We start from the raw sequence: 21,520 nt of genomic DNA, 5'->3' as shown, positions 1-21,520 counted from the left end.
GCGTCTAAATAGCATGCTTATATGGCTCTGTTTTTTCCATGTTAGATATTATCCACTGACTTCCTATTACAGAAAATGAAAATTTAGTTCTCTTTTACCACACCCCACATAACTCTTCTCTGTCCCACATTCTCCTAATAGCTTTAGACTGATTTTTTATTAAGTCAGCGTCAGAAGTTACATTATTATGACCAGATAAATTGTTGTTCACACCTGAACCATGGAGCCATGTGGTGTGTTTTAATTCCTTTTGTGTACATTCTGTGTAAGTCCTACTATTCAGATGTTGAACTTCTTAGAATGATCCTTTCTTATTTTTCACTTCATAGCCTTTTTTTTTTTTGTTTTTTTTTTGTTTGTTTTTTTTTTTTTTGTGGTATGCGGGCCTCTCTCTGCTGCGGCCCGCCCCCGCTGCGGAGCACAGGCTCCGGACGCGCAGGCCCAGCGGCCATGGCTCACGGGCCCAGCCGCTCGGCGGCACGTGGGATCCTCCCAGACCGGGGCGCGAACCCGGCCCCCCTGCATCGGCAGGCGGACGCGCAACCACTGCGCCACCAGGGAAGCCCTAGCCTTTTTTTGTTTGACTTCCTACAAGATTTCTTCAACTTCATATTCCAAACCCTCTCCTGATTCATTTATTTCTGCTAACATACTTTTAATTTCCAAGAGTTCTCTCTTATTCTCTGAATATTCCTTTTATTGCAGTCTTTATTTTATTAATGGAACATCTTCACTTGTCTCTATGATACTTTTTTTTTTTTTTTAAACACCCTGGTAGTTTTTTTTTTTGTTTTGTTTTGTTTGTTTGTTTTTTAAGTAAATTTATTTATTTATTTATTTTTGGCTGCGTTGGTGTTCGTTGCTGCTCGCGGGCTTTTTCTAGTTGTGGTGCGCAGGCTTCTCACTGCAGTAGCTTCTCTTGCTGCAGAGCACAGGCTCTAAGGCTCTAGGGCGCCAGGGCTTCAGTTGCTGTGGCACATGGGCTTAGTTGCTCCATGGCATGTGGGATCTTCCTGGACCAGGGTCCGAACCCGTGTCCCCTGCATTCGCAGGTGAGTTCTTAACCACTGAGCCACCAGGGAAGTCCCCTCTATGATACTTTTATGTTGCTATTGTTGTTGTTGTTTGTCTCTTTTGGTTTCTGTCTTTCATGTTTCAAACTTTCTCAGATATCGGTTGATCTCTACCTTAAATTTAAAAGCGAGACACTGGGAACTCCCTGGAGGTCCAGTGGTTAGGACTCCACGCTTTCACTGGGAAGGGTGCGGATTCGATCCCTAGTCAGGGAACTAAGATCCCACAAGCCACACGGCCAAAAAAAAAAAAAAAACAGAGAGAGAAGGAAAAAAAAGAAGAAAGGTGATACACCAAAAAGTTGACCAGGGCTTCTCTGGTGGCACAGTGGTTGAGGGCCCGCCTGCCGATGCAGGGAACACGGGTTCGTGCCCCGGTCCGGGAAGATCCCACATGCCGCGGAGCGGCTAGGCCCGTGAGCCATGGCCGCTGAGCCTGCGCGTCCAGAGCCTGTGCTCCGCAACGGGAGAGGTCACAACAGTGAGAGGCCCGCATACCGCAAAATAAAAGCAAAAAAGTTGACCAGAAGCTCTGTGTGCTTGGGCAGGGCTGCTGGACTGGTGGGTCTTACCAGAGGGGGATTGAAAATAATCTCTCCATTTTATTTGAAGAACTGTAAATATCAATATCTATAGGCCTTTCCTCTTAGGCTGTTAAATTTAATCATAGACTAATCTCATGACTAGGGAAATCTCATAACCCGAGCTTGCCAGCACTGTTGGAAACAACAAAAAGGAAAGGTTGGGGAAGGGATGGTCTCATTGTTCAGTATGTAGACTTTTATTCATGCCCTCTGTTTTAGAATGGCATCTCATGCATGCCCTCCTCAGCTTGGCCTGCTGTGCTTGATCTTAATCAGATCGTAAAATTGAGTCTGTTCCTGGAAAGGTCCTTAAAAGAAATTGTAGTTACCAGGAAAAAATTTTTTTAATTTTTTTTTAGGCATAGTTTCAAATGCCAGACATTTAGGAAAGCATTAACACAGGTTCACAACCACATATCAGGAATCTTTGGGGCCTGATAAGTGTCAGAATTCACAATTCTTCCTATTTTAGAAAAGCAATATGTTGCCTAAAGACCTGCAGCAGTGGCAGGGCAACTCTCCATAATTATATGGATTAATATTTCTGTAACAAAACATTAAATATTTTAACCAAGTACGTTAAACAAGGATTTATAAATAGCCTCACATTAGTCCAGATCAGGTTTTGCCACCAAATGGGTTAAGAATAAAACATAGTTTTTCACAGATTTGGGGATTTGGGTATTGCAAATAAGGGATTGTGTATGCATTTCCTATACACCTCCTACACCTCCAGGCACATTGCTGCATTTTCACAAGGATTTTGTCACTCTGTGGGGCCGCCTGCTTGCAATGAGATGTGGAAAAAATGAGGTAAGTTGAGCTGTGGGTGCTGGGGGAAGGCCAGGCTTAACAGGGAGACAGTCTGATGACACAGTCACTTGGAAGGTTTGAGTCTCTATGCTACCAAGCTGTGTTACCTTGAAAAAGTTACTTAACCTCTCGGAGCTACAATTTCCTCATCTGTAAATCGTGGGTTATTCCAACTAATTTTGAAGTGCCGTTGTGTGGATTTAGTTGAATTTAGTCAACAATTAGGTATTGTGCCTACTATTCCTAAGGCATTGCTCTGGGCCCTAGGAGAACAATCATGAACAAAAGAGATGAAGTCCCTGCCCTCACAAAAACAACTTCCTAGTGAGAAGAGACACAGAATAAATAAGTCAGATGACCATCTGTGCCATAGAAGAAACACAAAGCAGGATAAAAGGGAAAGAGAGAGCCAGGTGTGATGGGGGAAGAAACAGGCACCAGATTACTATCTTATGTAAGGTGATCAGAACGACCTTTCTAATAAGGTGACATTGAAATAGAACCTAAAGGAAGAGATGGAGAAAACAATGGGAATATATGAAGGAAGGGTGTTCCAGGTGGAGGGAACAGGACCTGTGGTAAAAATGTGCTTTATGTTTAAGGAGTAAGGTCAGTAAAGTGAAGCAGAATTAAGAGGTAGAAAGGAGCAGGAAATTTAGCCTGGGAGGACCTGCGGGCTGGCTCATGCAGAACCGTGGAGGCCCTTCTAGGAACTTTGGCTCTGCAAAGTGCAATAGGAAGCCTTTGTTGGTTTTAAGTGGAAAAATGACACGCTACCACTGGCGGCCCAGGTATGAAACTATTCTAAAAATTAGAAGTAGAGATTGATCTGTCTTGGACCAGTGTGAATTTGATGGATCAAATAAGCAGTCAGTTTCTTGGTGTATTTTGCAAGCATGGCTGGCGTGGTTTGCTGACAGATTGGGTGCAGCATGAGAGAATCGGAGTCAAGGGCGCCTCCATAGTTTTAAGCCCAAGCAACTGGAAAGATGGAGCTGTCATTTACTGAAGTGGGGAAGGCTGTTTGAGAGAGAATGGCAGCGTTTCAGCCATGGACTTGTCATCACTGAGATGTCTGTTAGACATGTAAGGAGGCTTGTTGATTAGATGGTTAAAATGAGTGTGGTGTTCGGGGGAAAGGTCTGGGATGGAGCTATACATTGAGAGTGGTCAGCATTCAGAGGGTAGGAGATCTTCAGGGAGTGAGGGGACAGAGAAGAGGCCAAGTCCAAGGGCTGCTCCCTGGAGCGCTCCCAAGTGAACAAGCAAAGAGGAGCCAACACAAGAAACTGAGAAGGAGAAGCCAGTGACAGAAGAGGAGAACCAAAGAGGGTGAGGTTCCAGAACCAGAAGAAGAAACTTTTTCAAGGTGGACAGAGTGATCAACTATATAAAATGCTACTGACAAATCAAGATAAGGACTGAGACTTAACCATTGGATATGGCAATACCGAGGTCACTGGTAAACCTGACAGGTGTAGCTTTTATGGAGCGGTGGAGGCAAAACACTGGTTAGACTGAGTTTGAATAAAAATGAGAAAAGAGGACCTGCAGGGATCAAGTGCAGATGACTCTTTCAAGGAGCAGAGGAATGAAGCAGTAGCCGGAGGGGTAGACGCGGTCAGGAGAAGATGTGTATGTGCATATGTGTGGGGTCGGTGGGAGGAACAACTGCCACAGATAGACAGATGGTGTCGGAGGGCAGATGGGAGTGGTCCATAAAGAGAGGAACATTGGAAAGAGAAGGAAGAACTGCAGAGTCAAGTCCTTAACTAAGGAAGGGAACAAGATGCAATACACAAGTGGAGGGGTTGGTCTTAAAAAGGAGCATCATCCGTAGCAACAGGCAGAAAGTAGAATATATGGGCATAGATTTGATGGTGGAAAGGTATGAAAGCACTCCTTTGCCATTGTTTTCTCAGGTAAGTGGGAAATAAGTTTCTCGACTGAGAATAGAGATGGGAGAGGAGGTGTTAAAAATTTAAAGAGAGAGAAAAACGTGTGAAATAGTCATGGAGATTGGAGAGGATGGCAGTGGTTCTCAACCAACGCTGCCCACTGGCATAAACGAAGAACTTTAAAAAAGGATACTCATGCCCAGATCCACCCCCACAAGAATTTAGATTTCATTAGTTTGGGGTGGAATTCAGGCAGCAGTACTTTTTATAATCTTCCCCAGTTAATGATAACAGAAGCCAGAGTTGAGAACCCCTGGACCAAAGGAACAGAGTAAGATGACCTGACAACACCAAAGTCCACTTAAGGGTCATGGTCATGAATTAGAGTGAGACCAGTCAGGATGGTGGTATGAGCTCAGTAAATGAAAGCTGCTATGTTTATTATATCACCAGCTAAGTGATATAAACCATCCTTGTAGCAAATATAATTTTGCTTTTATCTCATCCAAATGATTCACCCAATTAAAGTACATCATAGGGTTTTGAAGTCATTTGCAAATAACTAAAACCACAAATGTATATCCTTGAATCTCGAGGAGGTCTCCTCTGGTTCTTTTTATGCGACACTGAGCACTGCACATGGGGTCGCTGGGCTTCCCAACAACTGCAGAAATCCCAGGTCACCCCTCCTACCCACCCTCCCAGTGTCCCAGTGTTAATAAAACAGTTCCGTGCCAGCGTTTCATGAAGCCCCTACAGTCCACACCACCTGGAGCCTCTATTTTAGTAGGTTCCATGTTTGCAATTCCTGTCTGGTAATCATCTCTGCTCCCTCCAGGGAGGTCTACCCTTGATCCTAGCCCTGAGCCTGGAGAGATCTCTGTGATGATAAGTGCCCCAGTCCACCCAGGCTGGTCCCTGTCCATGTTCACCCCACCACTGGAAAAATAGACTGCAGCCTCTATCTTGAGCCGGACTGCCTGGGCTCGAATGCCAGCAGAGGGCAGAAGCCCTGTGAGCTCACCTGCTGGGGGAGCCCCTACTACTGGCTCTTGTCCCCCACTTATGGGTGGATCTACTGACAAGTCCCAGTTGTGAACCTCCTTCTATCTGCTGCTGCAGTTCTGGGGAGAACATTCTACTTGCCTGGCAAACGCCTCCTGCTGGGGTCTCACCTCTTCTTCCCTGACCCCACCCCTGCCTCCTGCTCCGGAAGCACCTCGTGCAGCTCCTGTTCATCTGGTCCCTGATCCCACGTGCCTGTCTGTCCTCCTAGATGGAGGGTCCTCCAGGGAGAGACTGGGTCTCATGTATCCTCATATCCCCAGGGCTTAGCAGAGTGTCTGGCCCACTAGGTGACCAGTAACTGAGAATAACTATTAAGAAGTGCTGCAATGTTAAAAAGAGCTACCATTTATTCATCACTAGTCACACGCTGCCCTAGGTTAATCACTACATCGTACTCACACCAATGCTATGAGGCAGGAATGATGAACACAGATTGCAGAGGAGAAAGTGAGGGTCAGAGAAGTTAAGTTCCCAAATTCACATAGCTGAGAAGTGGCACATCTGGAATTAAACCCAAGTCTGTCTGGCTGCAAAGCCTGTGATTTTTTTCTCAACCTGGGGACTTTCTAAGAAAGGTGACCCTACAGATGGTGATGGAGTTGCCTCCCAGCGGCTCCCACCGTGAGTCCCCTGGACTGGCTGGGAGACAAGGGTGGGACCCTCCGAGCCCAGAAGCATTTCCCTAAGAGGCAGCTTTCATCCGTCTCCTCCCTACCTGTTATTTCCTCTCCTCCAAATCTACAGGCCAGAATAAGCTGTTCATTGTGTAGAGCAGAAAAGGAACCGCCACAAGCCCTCTAGCAGGAAACATCTTCTGGGGATTTATTCCTAACACCGTCCTCATTAACCACCCCCGCTCTCGCCCTGGGCCAGCATCCTCCCAACAGCATTCAATTGACAAAGGCGATCCTGCAGTCTGCTCAGATGCAAGATGATTCAGCCTAACTGCTTTTTTCAGAGCTCCCTCACCGCCTTCCTCCCTCTCACCCCTAGGACACACTCCTATGACCCTGGTTCTCCGCAGGATAAGAAAAGGAAGAGCAAGGTCCCAAACTTGACTGCCCCGGCCAGGGCTCAGCTCCACGGATCAGCCCAGAGATGCATTCCCTACTTCACCTTGTTGCTTGTCTCTCACTCCCAAGGCCGGAAGTGACAGGTAGAAGAAGGGCTATTCAGTGGGGCAGAAGGGGCCAGCGGAGCCCCAGGGTGTTCCTGCCATGCGCTCTCACACCTTGGCTTTACCCAGAGAACACGTGCATGTGCAGACCGCATCCTGGTCTCAGCAGGTGGGTGGAGGCGGGGAGCATTGGGAAGGCTGAGCTCAGTCCACCAGGCCTCCTAAGGGTGGGGCGCTGTGCAGAGAATCCCCGTCAGTGTCCCTGCCATCGGGGAGACACTGTCTAACATAGCTAACTTCATATAACCTAGTAAGTACACTGTAGGAGATGAAAGGTCTTCTCTTTGCTTTGGGTGCCATGGATTTGAGGGACTCATCCTGAGCTGAGGCGGAGCTAAAAGGCCTGTCTGGGCAGAGCAGAGACCAGGGGGATGAGGAAGGAAGTGATCTCTTCGTCAGTAAGGCGTAGCTTGGCTCTCTCTAAAACCTCCACCACTGCCGCCCCACACACGACACACACAACAGGACTTTTGGGCCCCCAGGAGCACACCAGGCCCCAACCTAGACCTTGGAACAATCCCAATCCTTCCTGGAGCACAAGTAAGTTGCCTTGGGCCACTCTAGCCCAGTGCCAAGGGCTGGCTGCCCGTCCACCCTGATGTGTTGCAACAGAGCCCAATTTCTCTGGGGCCAGGGCCCTGCCTTGTCCTCATCAGTACTCCTAGTACTCCTAAAGTCTGCTCCAGAGTCCCCTGACGACTCTGTCCCTCCTGTCCCTTTTCCAGACCAGGAGCCTCTACCAGACAGACGTGGCAGGGGCCTGCTCGCCTGGCAGCTCCAACGTTCCTTCCAGCAGTCTGGCATGTCTGAAACACCCTCCTCTGCCCGGTATAAATCAGCAAGCTGTTGACAGCCATCCCAACTCCACTCTGGCCCAGACTTACCCAGCAACCAGGAAGGGAGGCAGGAGCCTTCCCACACCCTGCAGTGGGGGGAGCCAGCCAGACTGCTTGCCTCGCTCCCCTCCGTCTACCCCACCCCCCAACAGCCCACCCCAGCTCCCTCCACAGCCCCCAGATGGTTATCTGAACCAAGAAAGCACAGCTTCTGGCTGGCTGACTACATTGTTTGTTGCAGGCCTGAGGGACCGTGTCCATGACTGTGAGAGTTTTTACAGACACCTGTGGGTGCTCGAACAGATGTCTGTAAGCTCTCCGAAGAGCGAGGGGTGTGTCAGCAATAACAAACCTTTCTGTGTGGCTCTTTTATACTTTTATACTTTCTCGTCTTTTCACATCTATGATCTAACTGGAACACAGAAACAAATCTGAGGGGAGGCAGCACCAGAATCATTATTCCCTTTTATGAATCAGGAAACTGGAGTTCGAATTGAGGAGCGTGCGACCACACAGCTTCTGGACAGGAGAGTCCGAACCACAATTTAGGATTTATATTTACCTAAAAATTTACCTAGAAAATTTACACGCAAAATATTGGGTTGGCCAAAAAGTTCTTTTAGGTTTTTCGGTAAGATGGTACGGAAAAGCCCGAACGAACTTTTTGGCCAACCAATATATGGCTATGTCATAGGTCTGCGTGTATGGAAATATATAAAACATATTTACCTATAAAAATGTTTTGATATTTATTTGTATTTGTATATGTTATGTTTCACAAAGGTGGCTAATTCAGATCTTCTGTGCCTTGCAAATCACAGCACAGGAGAGAGACTTATGGGCTTTGGAGTACAGACAGCTCAGGGGGTTCAATCACAGTCTTACCCCTGAGCAACTCTGGGCAGATAAGTCTCTCTCAGCTTCAGTTTGCTCATCGGCACAGTAGGGATAATTATCACCATTCTGTAGGGCTGTTGGGCAGCCTAGAGAGATCTATGTGTCACACCTGGAACGCTGTGGGCACTTAATGGACACTAGCTATTCCTTCATTCACCATTTGTTCTCTGACCACAACAGATTACCCAGGGTTACCCAGACACACCACATACTTACACTCCTCCCTGCTGGTGCTCCTGCTGCCTCCAGGCCAGGAATGCCCTGCCTCCCATCCTCCACCTATAGGGACTCTTCTCATCCTTCAACATCCAGTTCAAACACTATCTCCTTTGTGAAAACTTTCCCACTGTCCTCGGGACCCCAACACCCAAATTGTCCATCTAATTTACAAAGCGTTTTGTTCTGCCTAGAGTCCGGTGTTCACGTAACTGACTCACCAACTTCTCCGTGAAAAGACAAGGCCTTGTTCATCTATTTGTATCTCCCACCTCACTCCCCACACCCTGAGCATTAATATTTAATGATGCCTTTTAAATTAGCCTTAGTGGTTTGATTCAAATAAGACCAGCTGGGGGGAAGGATAAATTAGGAACTTGGGATTAACAGATACACACTACTATACATAAAATAGGTAAACAACAAGGTCCTACTGTACAGCACAGGGAACTATATTCAATATCTTTTGATAACCTATAATGAAAGAATCTGAAAAAGAACATATATATACATATATATATACACATATATATATAACTGAATCACTTTGCTGTATACCTGAAACATTGTAAATCAACTACACTTCAATTTAAAAAAGAAAAAAAAAGATTAAAGTAGTAAAAAACTGAAAAAAAAAAAGACAAAAACAAATAAGACCAGCTCATTACTTTTTAAAATCAATCAATGCACAAAATTATACAGAGCTAAAAATCACCCAGGATCCCTGCATCCAGGAAAAAAAAATAGATTAATATCCTTCGTTGCATGTCTCTACATTTACATTTGAACAGAAGTGTGGAGGATGGAAGAATGCATGAAAGAAGAATGGATGGGATTGCTTAATAAAACAGCTGGGGATTTTTATTTTTAAATTTAATTTTAATTATACAGAAAAGTAAAATAGAGGAAAAGCTGAACTTTTAATAAATGTTTCTACATCAAAATGATGTTATTTCCTTAAAGACTCCTCCAAGTTTAAGAGAAAAAAACATAATTGATTTACGATGTTGTGTTAGTTTCAGGTGTACAGCAAAGTGATTCAGTAGACATGTGCATATATTCATTCTTTTTTAGATTCTTTTCTCCAATAAAATTTTTAAAAATAAAATAAAGGGTTAAAAAAATTAATTGAGAGGTTGGAGCCATGATACTAACAACCTACTTAGAGAGTGTGAGAGAGGGAAAGTTAGCACCTAACGTCCTCCCACTCCCTCCCTCAGCTCTCCATTTCCATTACACTCTTTTCACTTCCTCCCATTCTGTTCCTTAGACTTACAGCCCACCCATGCTAAGGTTTTCTCTATTTGAGTAGAAGGGCTCTCCAAATGACCTATCACCATGCCTTCCAAAGGGTGCTTTTGACTAATCTTTTTCATCATCAAGTAGGTTTTCCCATGAAGGGCTCATACGTGTTATTTGAAGAGGTGAGAACGGCTACCTGCCTTATCCTTACAGAGTGATGTAATTGAGTGTAAAAGTCTCCAGTCACACGACCTTTCCCTTGGAACTCTGTAAATATTTCCTCTCCATGTTCTCAAGTTTTGCTTCTGCTGCAAATCAACTCTGAGACCAACATGACTTTTTCCCTGGGGCAGAAATGAATTGCTCCCAATATCCATTTTCCTCATCTTCCTTTCAGTAATAAAAGGCCTTCCCCAAATCTGAGTTCTAAGAGGGTACACGGCCACCCAGCTGGAGATGTTTTCCCAGGCTCCTTTGCAGCCAGGCTTGTCTGCGTGATTATGTTTTGGTCAGTGGAGCGTGAGAAGTGACCTGTGCTCCACAGATAGGCCAATTACCCTTCTGAGTGATCTTTTTACAAGGTTTTTACAACCTTTAGATCTCTGATTAGTTTCTTCATCCCCTTTCTCAGCATATACTGTGATTTTCCTCATGCCCTCTCTCTCTGCTAGTAATTTAGTTTTCAGTGGATTCTACTTTGTTCCTTTATTAACTTTTCCTCTAATGATGTAGTTTGTATCCTCAATTTTTTTCCTTAGCTCTGTAATTGCCCTTTTTATTTCATTCTGTAGTTTCATCATCTTGTCTTGGAGCTCTCAGTTGATTAGTTTTCAATAAACTTTATTTTGAATGAATAACTGAATGAATCCTCCTACTGCTTCTTCAGCCCAAGAGCCAACTCCAACCCAGAAATTATCTTGGGGGATGGGTAGAATAAGCCATTTATCACTGAGTGAGACAGAATAATATTACTTACATGCCATGCCTTCCACCTTCCTGATCCTACCCATCCTTCAAGGGACAGCTCAAAGCCCACCTGCTCCAGACTCTTCCAGCCCACCCAGATTGCTCCCTCTCCAGCCCCCAAAGGGCTTCTCCGAACTAAAGGATACACAGGTAATGCCTGGGCTACTTAATGAACTTGGACCTTTTGAGAAAGGGGATGAATCTTCTCCTTCTCCCTTGTTACACCTGGCTGGGCAATAAAGGTTTTCTTTGAAGAGTTCTGGGCTACTGATTCTCTGAATGAAAAGGAGGATGAAAACTAGAACCGAGACTCAGAAGAGGCCTTCAACATCAGACTCACTAGCGAGAACACCATAAGGCAGGTGGAGGAAGAGAATTCAGCAAGGGTGTGATTTTTGAAAGATTAATAGAGATGGAAGGATTACCTCAGTCTTCAAGGCAGACCTCGGCCCCTGCAGGCACCGCTGTGAGGGTTGAGCAGGCCTACATTCAAGTTCAAGCACCTCAACTCACTCGCTGTCTGAGTTTGAACAAGTCACCAAACCTCCTTCAGCCTTTGTTTCCTCACCTATTAAACAGAAATGATAATAGTATATGCCACCATAGCGAGGTTAAGAAAATTATATTTGATGATGGTATAACAGTTCCAGCTTCATCTCCCAGCACTTCCTGCCTTATGTGTTCCCCTCTGGGAACATTAACCTGCTAGTGGCTCCCCCGCACATGCCATTCTCTACCCCACACCTTCACTCCTGCACTCCCTTTTCTCCTTCAAATGCTCTTTTCCCAGAGGCTAGCAGCTACGACCCTCTACAGCCCAGCTTAGGTAGGTCATAGGTCCTCCAGAAAGCTTACCCAAACTCACTGTATCATTTCTCAACCTCTGTATACATCCAAATCATAATATTTATCACATTATATTGTTATTAACATCTGCATGCCCACCTCCAACTAAGCTCTTAAAGGAAGAGAACTGTGGGGCAATTTGGGTCTATGTTCTAAAACTGAGCATCGTGCATGGGCTACAGCAGGCACCTAGTGTTACTTGAACGAATGGACAAAGCAAGGACTCTGAGAAAAGAGGAAGAGGGGGACACAGAAAGTTTGTCTGCCACTAACTTCTAAGGCCCCGCCAGTTACACTGAATGCGTGTGTGCATATCTACAATGTGTGTTCTTAGGGTAGATACTCCCAATTCCTAGCATAATGCCTAGCACACAATAAACATTTAGTGAACAAAATAATGTTCAATAAACTTTACAAGAGAAGAAATTGTTCAAGAGCCTACAAGCACAGCTGCAGATAAGCCCTTAACAATGCCAATATTGAGGTCCATTTACCACCTAAAGGCATCGAAGGTAGCCAAGCAATGGTACCCATTCATCTGCAGCCATGCTCACTACTGGTGGGTGTGTTTATTCCAGTTATAACCAGATAATGAGTACAGGTGCTTTCAAAGGCAGGTGGAAAAAAAAAAGGCAAACCAGACTTGATGAAAATAACTCTTACGAAAATGGGGAAGAAGCAAATGTATGTTGATTCCGAATGTCAAGCTATTCACACATGGCTGTCCCATGAGTTCTTTCATTCATCTGTTCTTAGGGGAATGGTAGAAAGCTTTCATCAGCCCCATAAGGAGAAATTCAACCAAGCTCCCAGTGAAACACAAGGACGAAGGGCGTCTCAGCCCCAAAGGACTGGGAATGATTAGCAGTGGAAAAACCTGTAACATGATGTAGGGAATGAGCTACACCCAGTGCCAGCATCACTACTTAGCAGCAGTGAATCTTGGGGTAGTTTCCTAGCGCTCTCTGAAGCTCAGCTTTCTCATCTGCAAAATGGAGATGATGATACCAAGACACCAAGGCTATGAGGACTGGATAAGGGAACAAACAGGGCCTTATCAGGGTCAGGAGCACAGCAAAAGCCTAGAAGATGGTAAACTTGCCACGTTTCCCTCACTAAGACTTGGCTAAGACTTAAGTCCAAGAGGTTCTTCTTCATCCACAGGAAAGAGACAAGCATTTCAACTCCAGCTCAGAGGACCTTTGAGAGGTTGTAAAGGGTAGAGTGTTCCTAAAATTAAAGCTGAATGACGTCTCAGTCCTGTGCTAGGGAAACCAGGAGATGGATGCAAATTTAGAAAGACTGTAATAAAAAAAATTTTTTTTTAAATTACAATCATCCTCCTGGGACATGTAGTTCTTTTCTGGTTGCCAGATTTCCTGGTCATCTAAAGTGTATGTGATATATTTATTTCTGTGGAAATAATTTATGAATATAAAGTCAAGTTGAGCTGAAGCCAAGGACAAAACAGGAGGAGGGTTGCCAAGATCCAGGGGAAACAATGGTCTAAGTCTCCTTTGAAGACTTCCATTTTATTCCACCTTTTTAGAGCAGTTGAAAAAAGCTCCAGTCACGTTGTCTGTAACTTGTCCCACCCCCTCAGTCCAATTTTCCCTCTCTCCCAGTCATAGACTCTCAGAGTTGGAAGGGGCCTTACCAGGCATTTAGGTCAACCTTTCTGAAAAGCAAGAATCCTCTGATGGCAAACAAGTTAACTTGCGACTTCTACTTAGATACTCCCATGGCAGGGAGTTCACTGTCTTGTGACCTAGCCTGTTCCCTGGTTGGGCAGTTCTGCTGAGTAAGTTCTTCCTTATCTGCCATTCTGCAACTCTGTATTGGTTTTCCTCCCCCTAGCAGCAACACAGTGTAACTCTAATCATTCTTCCACATGAAGAAACTGCCTCTTATTTTATCTCCTGCAGGCTAGAACACTCCAGTTTCCACATTTATTCTACCTCCAATATGGTGTCCTAAACCTCTGTCTTCCAAGTAAGCCCAATTCTGGGTGTGCTTCATTTTATCATGATCTGTACAGGACCCGGCGAAACACGACTTTCCAGATGGGTCTGAACAACAAGCTAGAGTAGAACTGGCACATTCCTTCCTCCAGAGCCTGAGATCAATTCCTCCTCTTCTTCGCTTCTCTCTCCTCCCTCCCATCACTCAAGTTCCAGTCCTCCCACCAGATGCCACCGACCCTGGGAAGAGAAACAAATGTGGAAGAGCCAGGGATGGTGGAATGAGGAGGAGAAGGTGATGACGCAGTTCAGTTTCTTGCGCTGGCAGCCTAGGGCACCCAATCAGGCAGGCCAACTCCAAAAATAACCTTCCGTACAAACAGCCGGCTCTTAGTAGCTTCTCAGGAGCCCTTCATTTCAGCTTTCCAGGGCATGGTTCTCCGTGTTCCTGCACCCATTCTCTCGCCACCCTTTCCAGAGCTTGATGGACTGACTTCATTTAACCATGACATTTACAACCAGCGTTCCATATGTCCAAGGACTAAATACACTTAGAAATATATTTTTATGGAAACAGATAAATATCCATCAACAAAAGACTGGTTAAATAAACACATCCATGATATAGGCTGTGATGCAGTTATGAGAAAATAATCTGTATATACTGATATGGAAAGACCTCCAAAACCTATAGTAAAGTGAAAAGGGCAAGTTTGTAAAGTTGCAGTTACAATGTAATCCATTTACTGAGTTTTTTAAATGTATCTGCATATAACCATGAATACATAACATATGTACATCCAAAGGGGGCTGAAGGACTCACGACAAACTGCAAACAGTAGTCCCTTTGCAGAGATGTGGGATTGGGGGAAATGACAAAAGGTAAGGTGGTTAATTTTTTACCCTATTTGAACATTCTAAAAGAAAACATTATATTTATTATTTGTGTGAAGAAGCCCCTAACTTTATGTATAGTTTCCCCTTTTTATACTTGTTCCCCATTTGATGATCTCAAAGCTGGAAGGGGCCTAGAAAGCTGCGAGTCGAATCCCCGTGGTGGCATGCGTCCTGCCCAAGGCCACACAGCTAGCTCGAGACAGACGGAGAAGACCACAAGTCACAGTGCAGGCCCGGAGATAATGGGAGCCCCAGTGGATTAAAGAGAGGACTTTAATTTAACTACTAAATCAAATCAATTTTCTTTTAGTTGAGTCAAAAATTCCTACTTGGGAGCAACAGTGAGTTAGGAGAGACCAAGACAACATACTTGGAGGAGAAAGGGGAGCCTGGTGTCTTCCCATGGAGGAAAAGAGGCATCAGAGAAGATCTGTTTCTCAGGCACAACTGGCAGGGCCCTACCTTTTCTGGGCTTCCTTGTCCTCATCATAAATCAGAGGGAAGGGGTTGAGCGAAAGGAGATTCGCAAGCATGGGGTGCTAGCTACTCATCTGAGCGAAGACCTCATCTTCAGAATGAGACAGGCAGCAACTCTACTTGAAGGCACCCTAGTACCATCAGGCCGTCAGTCTCTGACCTTCATTCCATACGGAAACTCTGCTTCTGGGGAGGGAAGGGCTGGGTTCAAGTCTGATTCAGGGCCAACTAATGCTGAGTTGCTTGGGCTGTCACATGGATTACTTCATTCACTACTCACCAAATTTTTTATAAATGTGTTTAAAGAAATTCAGAAGTCACTTGCCAAAAGCATACAACTGGTAAAGGGTGGGGCCTTTATGCAAAATCAGGTCTCCTGACTCTAAATTCAGTGCTCCTTTTATCGCATCTCTTTGTGACACGGGACACAGCAGGAAAATTCACTTGAGCAGTAAAACTACTTACGTTTTACTGGCACTTTCTATCTCTCTCTCTCTCTCTCTTTCACACACACACACACACACACACACACACACACACACACGGTTCCATAGGTAACAGTGACAGCAGACACGGGCTCCAAGAGCAGCATGACCCATTGCCTCAAATATGCATAATGCAACTCAGTGAAATATTTATGGCTAAGCTGAAAAGATGTCTCGGATGTACTTCAAAGTCATGTGGGGTAGAGTGTGGGGTTATAGACCAGCCATGAGTTTTGATAATTGTTGAAGGTAAATGATTATAAATGGGGGGAAGGAGGTAATTACACCATTCTTTTTACTTTTGTGTGTTTGAAATTTTCCATAAGAAGACTTTTGTAATGCAGCATGCAAGTGATCATTTCTCTCTCAATTTGTCACCTGGTAGGAGGTACCACTTTAATTAACTTTCTGCCTGCTATCATGGTAAGAAAAAATATTAGGACCAAAAGTTTCTGCAGCTTGTGAAAATCCCAATTATAACACTAACAGCTATCACTTACAGAGGACTTCCTATAAACCTGGCACTGTACTGGACCCTTTAACTATGATTTTGTTTAATCCTTACAATGGTCCAGTGAGGTAAGAGCTGTTATGCCCATTTTACAGAGAAGGAAATTGGAGCTCATCTATATTGGTGGTAATTGGTGAACAAGAATTCAAATCCTGAATTACTTATGCTCTTAATTCCTACTGTTCCCACAATCCTATGGGGATTATCTGGAATATGGACAGAGATTTATTCACAAACATTAATCATGGTGTCAATTACAATAGAGAAGAATTAGAAGTAGTTTGACAGGCCCACAGTGGCCCTCATCCAGGAAGCCTTCCCCACTGCTCCAGTCTGGGGTGGTTGCCCCTCCTCTGCATTCCCAGGGTACCCTGAACTAGTCTCTTGTTACCCCATCTCCTCCATTGGACCATGAGCTCTTCTTATACAGTTTTGGTTTAGAGTGGGCCCTTGAAGATGGGAGGAATGAATTAATAAATGACCCTGGAGTTGCTTATTTTAACACATACGGAAACTGAAAACCAGGGTGTTAAAATAAATTGTCACAAGGGCAGGACTAGAACCCAAGGCCACAGGCAGGGTCCTTCTCTTTCCGTTAGACTTTAGGCTCTTCTAACATGAAATATATATATTTTTTAAATGGTATCTGGATGCTTGAGGCATGGTTGGGAAAGGGGAAAGAAGTTGGAGACTCTTTCCTCTATAGGCCTTCACTGAAATGCTCACTGGAGTGATCAGATCCCATGGGACCATGTGACCTTGGAAATGCTGATATGGTGATGAATGAAAAGGTACAGCTTTAATGAGGATATAAACTGTGACATGGGCATATGAAAAGGTTAAGTAAGAAAGCCAAGAGTAACTGTACTTGCAGTATGTTCTCTACCATTTAGAAAAAACAAATCCACTAAAAAAAAAAAAAAAAAAAAAAATGCCAAGAAGGAAAATTGTGAATTGTTAACAATGGTTGCCTTTGAATAATGGAATTTTTTTGCTGTTTCTCTATACTTTTTTGTACTTTCCAAATTGTCCTCAATGGGCATGCTGTATTTTTATAATCATAATGAAAAACAAAATTTAAATCACCAAGTTGATTCTAAAGGCTAACCTGACTTAGAAAGTCACTCCAGTATTTTCAAGTGATGATACCACATTGCTTACTGTTACATATACAACTATAAAAAGTACATCTATCCAAGTCAGAATATATGCAGTATACCTGCAGACAAGCAAGAAAAAAGGTATTTTTTTCCCCAATTCAGTTCTTACTGAATAAGTCACTGATACAAAGTCTAAGCAAATTCTCAGGACTCTAATGTTCCAGAATATTACTGACAATCTCATTTATGAATTATTCCTGTCACTTTTTAATGCAACCACATCTTCACACTTGTAGAGATCCACATTCTCTTTGAAGCCTTCTCTCTTCCACTCTCTCGTTGACCACCAGCTCTTGGTTTAACTTATGAAGAAAAGGGACAACCCCGCCACCACAGAGGTCAGTTTTGAGATAAATTAGGTCTATTTTCTGTGGGCTATTTAGGGCAATTTCTTTTCATTTTTTTTTCTTTTTTTTGAATTTTTGAATTTTATTTTATTTTTTTTTTATACAGCAGCTTCTTATTAGTTATCTATTTTATACACATCAGTGTATACATGTCATTCCCAATCGCCCAATTCATCACACACACCCCCTCTGCGGCTTTCCCCCCTTGGTGTCCATACGTTTGTTCTCCACATCTGTGTCTGAGGGCAATTTCTGAGGGGAGATCCAAATGTGTTCCAAGCAGGGGTGGGTGGGCAATGAGTGGATCTGGCTCTTTGTAACTCCAGGTCCAGTACCGGAACCATCCCCACACTGACCTGCCTGCTTGTCCGTAAATATGGAGTGAATGAATAGAAAGACTTTAGATTGCACTCACCTGGATGTGAAAGTTCTGGGTTCGGTTTTTTAATTTGTTTTTTACTAGGTTTATTTACCTTAGAGTCACACACACTTCACAACCCCCCAGAGGCCCTTTTTACAGTCTGGCAGACACTCACCCCAGTTACTGACTAGGTTGGGTCTCTCATTTAAGCACAGGGCTTACCCAATGGGGTTATTCTCCAACCGTCATTCTCTACCACTAAAATGCTGGTGAGCACCCAACCCTGACAAGAGGTCTGAAAAGGTGTAAGCATGAGTCACGTGACTTAATACCCACCACAGCCCCAGGAGATGCATACATGTTCTTCCCCTTCCATTATATACCGTGTAGATGCAACTGCCTGGTCCTCAAGGAACACAGGAGAGGAGGGTTGACCCAAACCCGATCCTCTGCCTCTAAGGGCCAAGCAGCTTCCACTGCACCCGAACAGCCTGTGCAGAGACTGGGCAGGAGGGACTTTCATTGTACAAAGAAGGACACCAGAGCCCAAGAAATTAAGGAGCATGAAGAACTAAGTGGGGTCTCTCTTCTGACTTCTTGCTGCCTTTCGTTTTACGATCATAGTTTAAAACAGCTCCCTACTGGGGAAGCACAAGGCAGAGGAGTCCAGGGCAAGAGTAAAGTGAACCAGTTCGTAAACACTAAAGAAAACCGATCCCCGATGATAACTATCAATATAACACTCCTCACCATACCTACCATTGGGATCCAGGACTTTGTTTAATAACCAAAACCTGTTTAAGTCCTTAAGGAACTCATTCTGTGACTTAAAGGGTGCTGTTATAACAACCATCATAACTTTGACTGTACTCTGGGGTACCAACAAAAACTCATTTGATGCAACAGTTTCCCTTTCACGCAAAAAGATGCACTAAAAGCAGACATCTTGCTGTGTGTCCTTAGGCATGTAATCTCTCCTCTCTGAGCTTCAGTTTTTCCGTCTAGAAAAACTGGCCAGGTGATTTCATAAGTTCCTTACAGGGTGAGAGTCCTGATGAGATCTCTAATCAAGTGCCAAGTGGAATTACCACAAAAATGAAAAAGCCTGGAAACCCTAAGAAAAGAAACAGGTGCAGTCAGGAGATAAGAGGGACAGGGTGAAACAGCACGTTAGCTTTGAGGAAACCCAGACTCAACGTGTTTTCTTTGATTTTCCAACTTTTCCTCTGCCAAATGCAAACATAAGTAGCTACTTCGTGAGACTCTCATTTTTAAAAATTTAATTAAATAAAATCAATGAAAACAATGCTTTGTTCTCCCACAAGTGACTCAGGAGTAGCGCCCTAGGAGACACTTGCTTCCTGGAGTGCTTATGCCCAAACAAAGGCCTCCTGGCACAGGGATGACAGGCAAAACATCCTAGTCTCCACAGCTGGCCGGGCTCCAACTTTGAGGGGAAAGGGCAGCCAGAAGAGAAAACTAACTACGCTTATGAAAGGCTAGGAGAGTAAGGAATTACTAAATCTATCTTTTCTCAAATGGGTAAAGAACTCTTGAAAGGGATAATGGAAGGGTACAGCTTTCAATCTGAATTACGTTCTTTGTTTAACTCTATTCTGCCTAAGGCCACTGCCTTTTCAGCCAACCACAGAATTCCCGTTCTGCCTTTAGTCGACCGCATGGCAGTGTGCAGTGTGGGAGTTTGGAGACCCGGACTCAAGTCCTCTCTAGGTGGCCGATTTCACTCGGTAGAAACTTGGACAAGGAGCTGAACCCGCCCGGCCTCCGTTTCCCGGCCTGTAAAATAAGAGGGTTCACTGGATGCTCTCTAGACTCCCCAAAACCGGGGCGCAGCGCCGGAGGCCCTCCAGTTCCCCCACCTCCCACCCCCCCGCCCCAGGGACAGGTTAATCTCCTGCGCAGCTGGCCAAGGTGAAGCCGCAGCCCGACCTCTCCGCAAGCACAAGGGGGGCGGTGCCTAGGTTCCCGCGCACACCACCCACTCCCACAGCCTGACCGGCTTCCTTCAGCACCCACACCATCCCCTACCGAGCCAAAGCACTCCCCCGCCCCCAACCACCTCACTGCTGCCTGAACAGGTCTGATGAACTAAAATCTGCAAAGGTGAGCTGGGCATACGTAGGCAAAGAAAAAGCAAAACAAACAAGAGGCCTCTCTTTCCGGACCTCGGCATTTCCCTCAAATAAACTCGGACAGAACTGAAAATAATAGCGTCCCCACCTAGAACAAGAGTGCTCGGCTGGCCTTGTTTGTACAAACACACAACAAGCCAAAAGGGGCCAACGACACCGGGGCTGGCCAGACGCAGGGACCTACAAAGGCAAAGCGCAAGCGAAACCCAAGACTGCGCTGGGCGCCGTTTAAATCGAACTGTTCTTTCTGCAGGCTAAGGAGGCACTCGCCGTCCCCAACAGAGGCAGTGCAGGGACAATGGTGCGCTGGGCACGGTCTTTTTTTTTTTGGAGGGGGACCTACAGACCTTTAATTCAACCCCTGCCTCTAAGAAACCACCGTGAGGTGGAAGTGAGGGGTGGTCCGGGTCATCTCAACTCATGCATCACGGCCGGGGACACACTCCCGGCCTGGGGTAATCTTTTGTAGCTTCCCTCTCTTTTCGTGTTTCCCTTTTTAAGTCTGGCAATTTGGTCTGATACCCAAGTGGTACCTTTTAAACGGGTCTGTCGTCTTCCTCCAGCAAGTGACGCCCCCAGCGCCGCTCCCTCCCCGGCAGCTGAGACAATGGCGGGGTTGCGCAGGGCGGCTCCTAAGGGCTTGCAGCGCGCCACGCTCCCAGCACTGGGCGCACGTGCATTTGTTATGGTACCTGTGCCCCCACCCCCGCCGCGGGCCTCAGTTTCTCCGTCTGTAAATCCGGCAGGCGAGATGTGAAGGAATCTGGACTCTGCAAGGCATCCCCCTCCCATGCTGACGGTGCAGTGGAGAAAGCGGGGTTCCCCGCGGCCGCGCGCACGTGGGTTTGTTGTGGGTCCGCAGGCTAGTGGAGCCTGGGAGAAGCCAGGGCGGCCCCTCCGCCCGGATTAATCCACAGACACCCCCAACCAAAGGGTGCCCGGTCAGCGCGGCCAAGGCGTCTGAGGGGTGCTGGACACCGATTCCCTGCGCCCTAGGCGCGCCCCGGACCCCGCCGCTCCGCTCCCATCCTGTGCCCCTTCGCTCCACTCCTCCCGGGGGGCTCGGGCCGCGCCGCGGCCCACCGCAGCCCTACTCACTCGCTGCGCTCTCGGCCGCCGAAGCTGCGGCAGCTCCGCCAGCTCCACGCCCCAGCCGGCAGGCAGCGGGTTCCCTTTGTTAGCGCGGGGCAGTGCCCCGGGCGTCTTCCCCAGCCCGGCCCTGCGCGGGACTCCCCTCCCCCGGATGCCTCCGGACTCCTCGCCCGGCGGCGGCCAGAGAGCCCGGGAGCTGGGAGCCCCAACGCAAGAGTCCCTGGAGGAGGGTCTTTGGGGAGGAGCGGGGGGACAGGGGATGAGGGGTGGCGCGGACGCGGGAAGGAGGGAAGAAGAGTGTGGCGAAGGGGCGGGGGAAACGAGCCGTCTCCGTTATGCAAATAGTCGGGAAGACGGGGTGGGTCCCCTCCGGGGTGGGTCCCCTCCCCACACCGCGCCCCCCCTCCCCACACCGCGCCCCAAACTGGCCCAGCCCTCCGGCGATCGCTATCGAGCAGGC

At 46.1% G+C, this 21,520-nt stretch overlaps 1 protein-coding gene across 1 annotated transcript in view; it reads right to left on the bottom strand.

Annotated features, from left to right (window-relative positions):
- The window catches only part of ST6GAL1 (ST6 beta-galactoside alpha-2,6-sialyltransferase 1), a 145,738-nt gene extending 124,437 nt beyond the window's left edge, over positions 1 to 21,301 (bottom strand). The window contains exons 1-2 of the mRNA XM_024124376.3: positions 21,067 to 21,301; positions 11,196 to 11,338 (exon numbers count right to left, since the gene is read on the bottom strand). The gene's annotated coding sequence lies outside the window, so the exon portion shown is untranslated. The remainder of the gene's footprint in view (positions 1 to 11,195; positions 11,339 to 21,066) is intronic.
- Positions 21,302 to 21,520: the final 219 nt, after the last annotated feature.

This window comes from Physeter macrocephalus, chromosome 1, assembly GCF_002837175.3.
Source record: "Physeter macrocephalus isolate SW-GA chromosome 1, ASM283717v5, whole genome shotgun sequence".
Lineage (NCBI taxonomy): Eukaryota > Metazoa > Chordata > Mammalia > Artiodactyla > Physeteridae > Physeter > Physeter macrocephalus.
The sequence above is the reverse complement of the archived record's forward strand: the minus strand, read 5'-3'. Positions and strand labels throughout refer to the sequence as shown.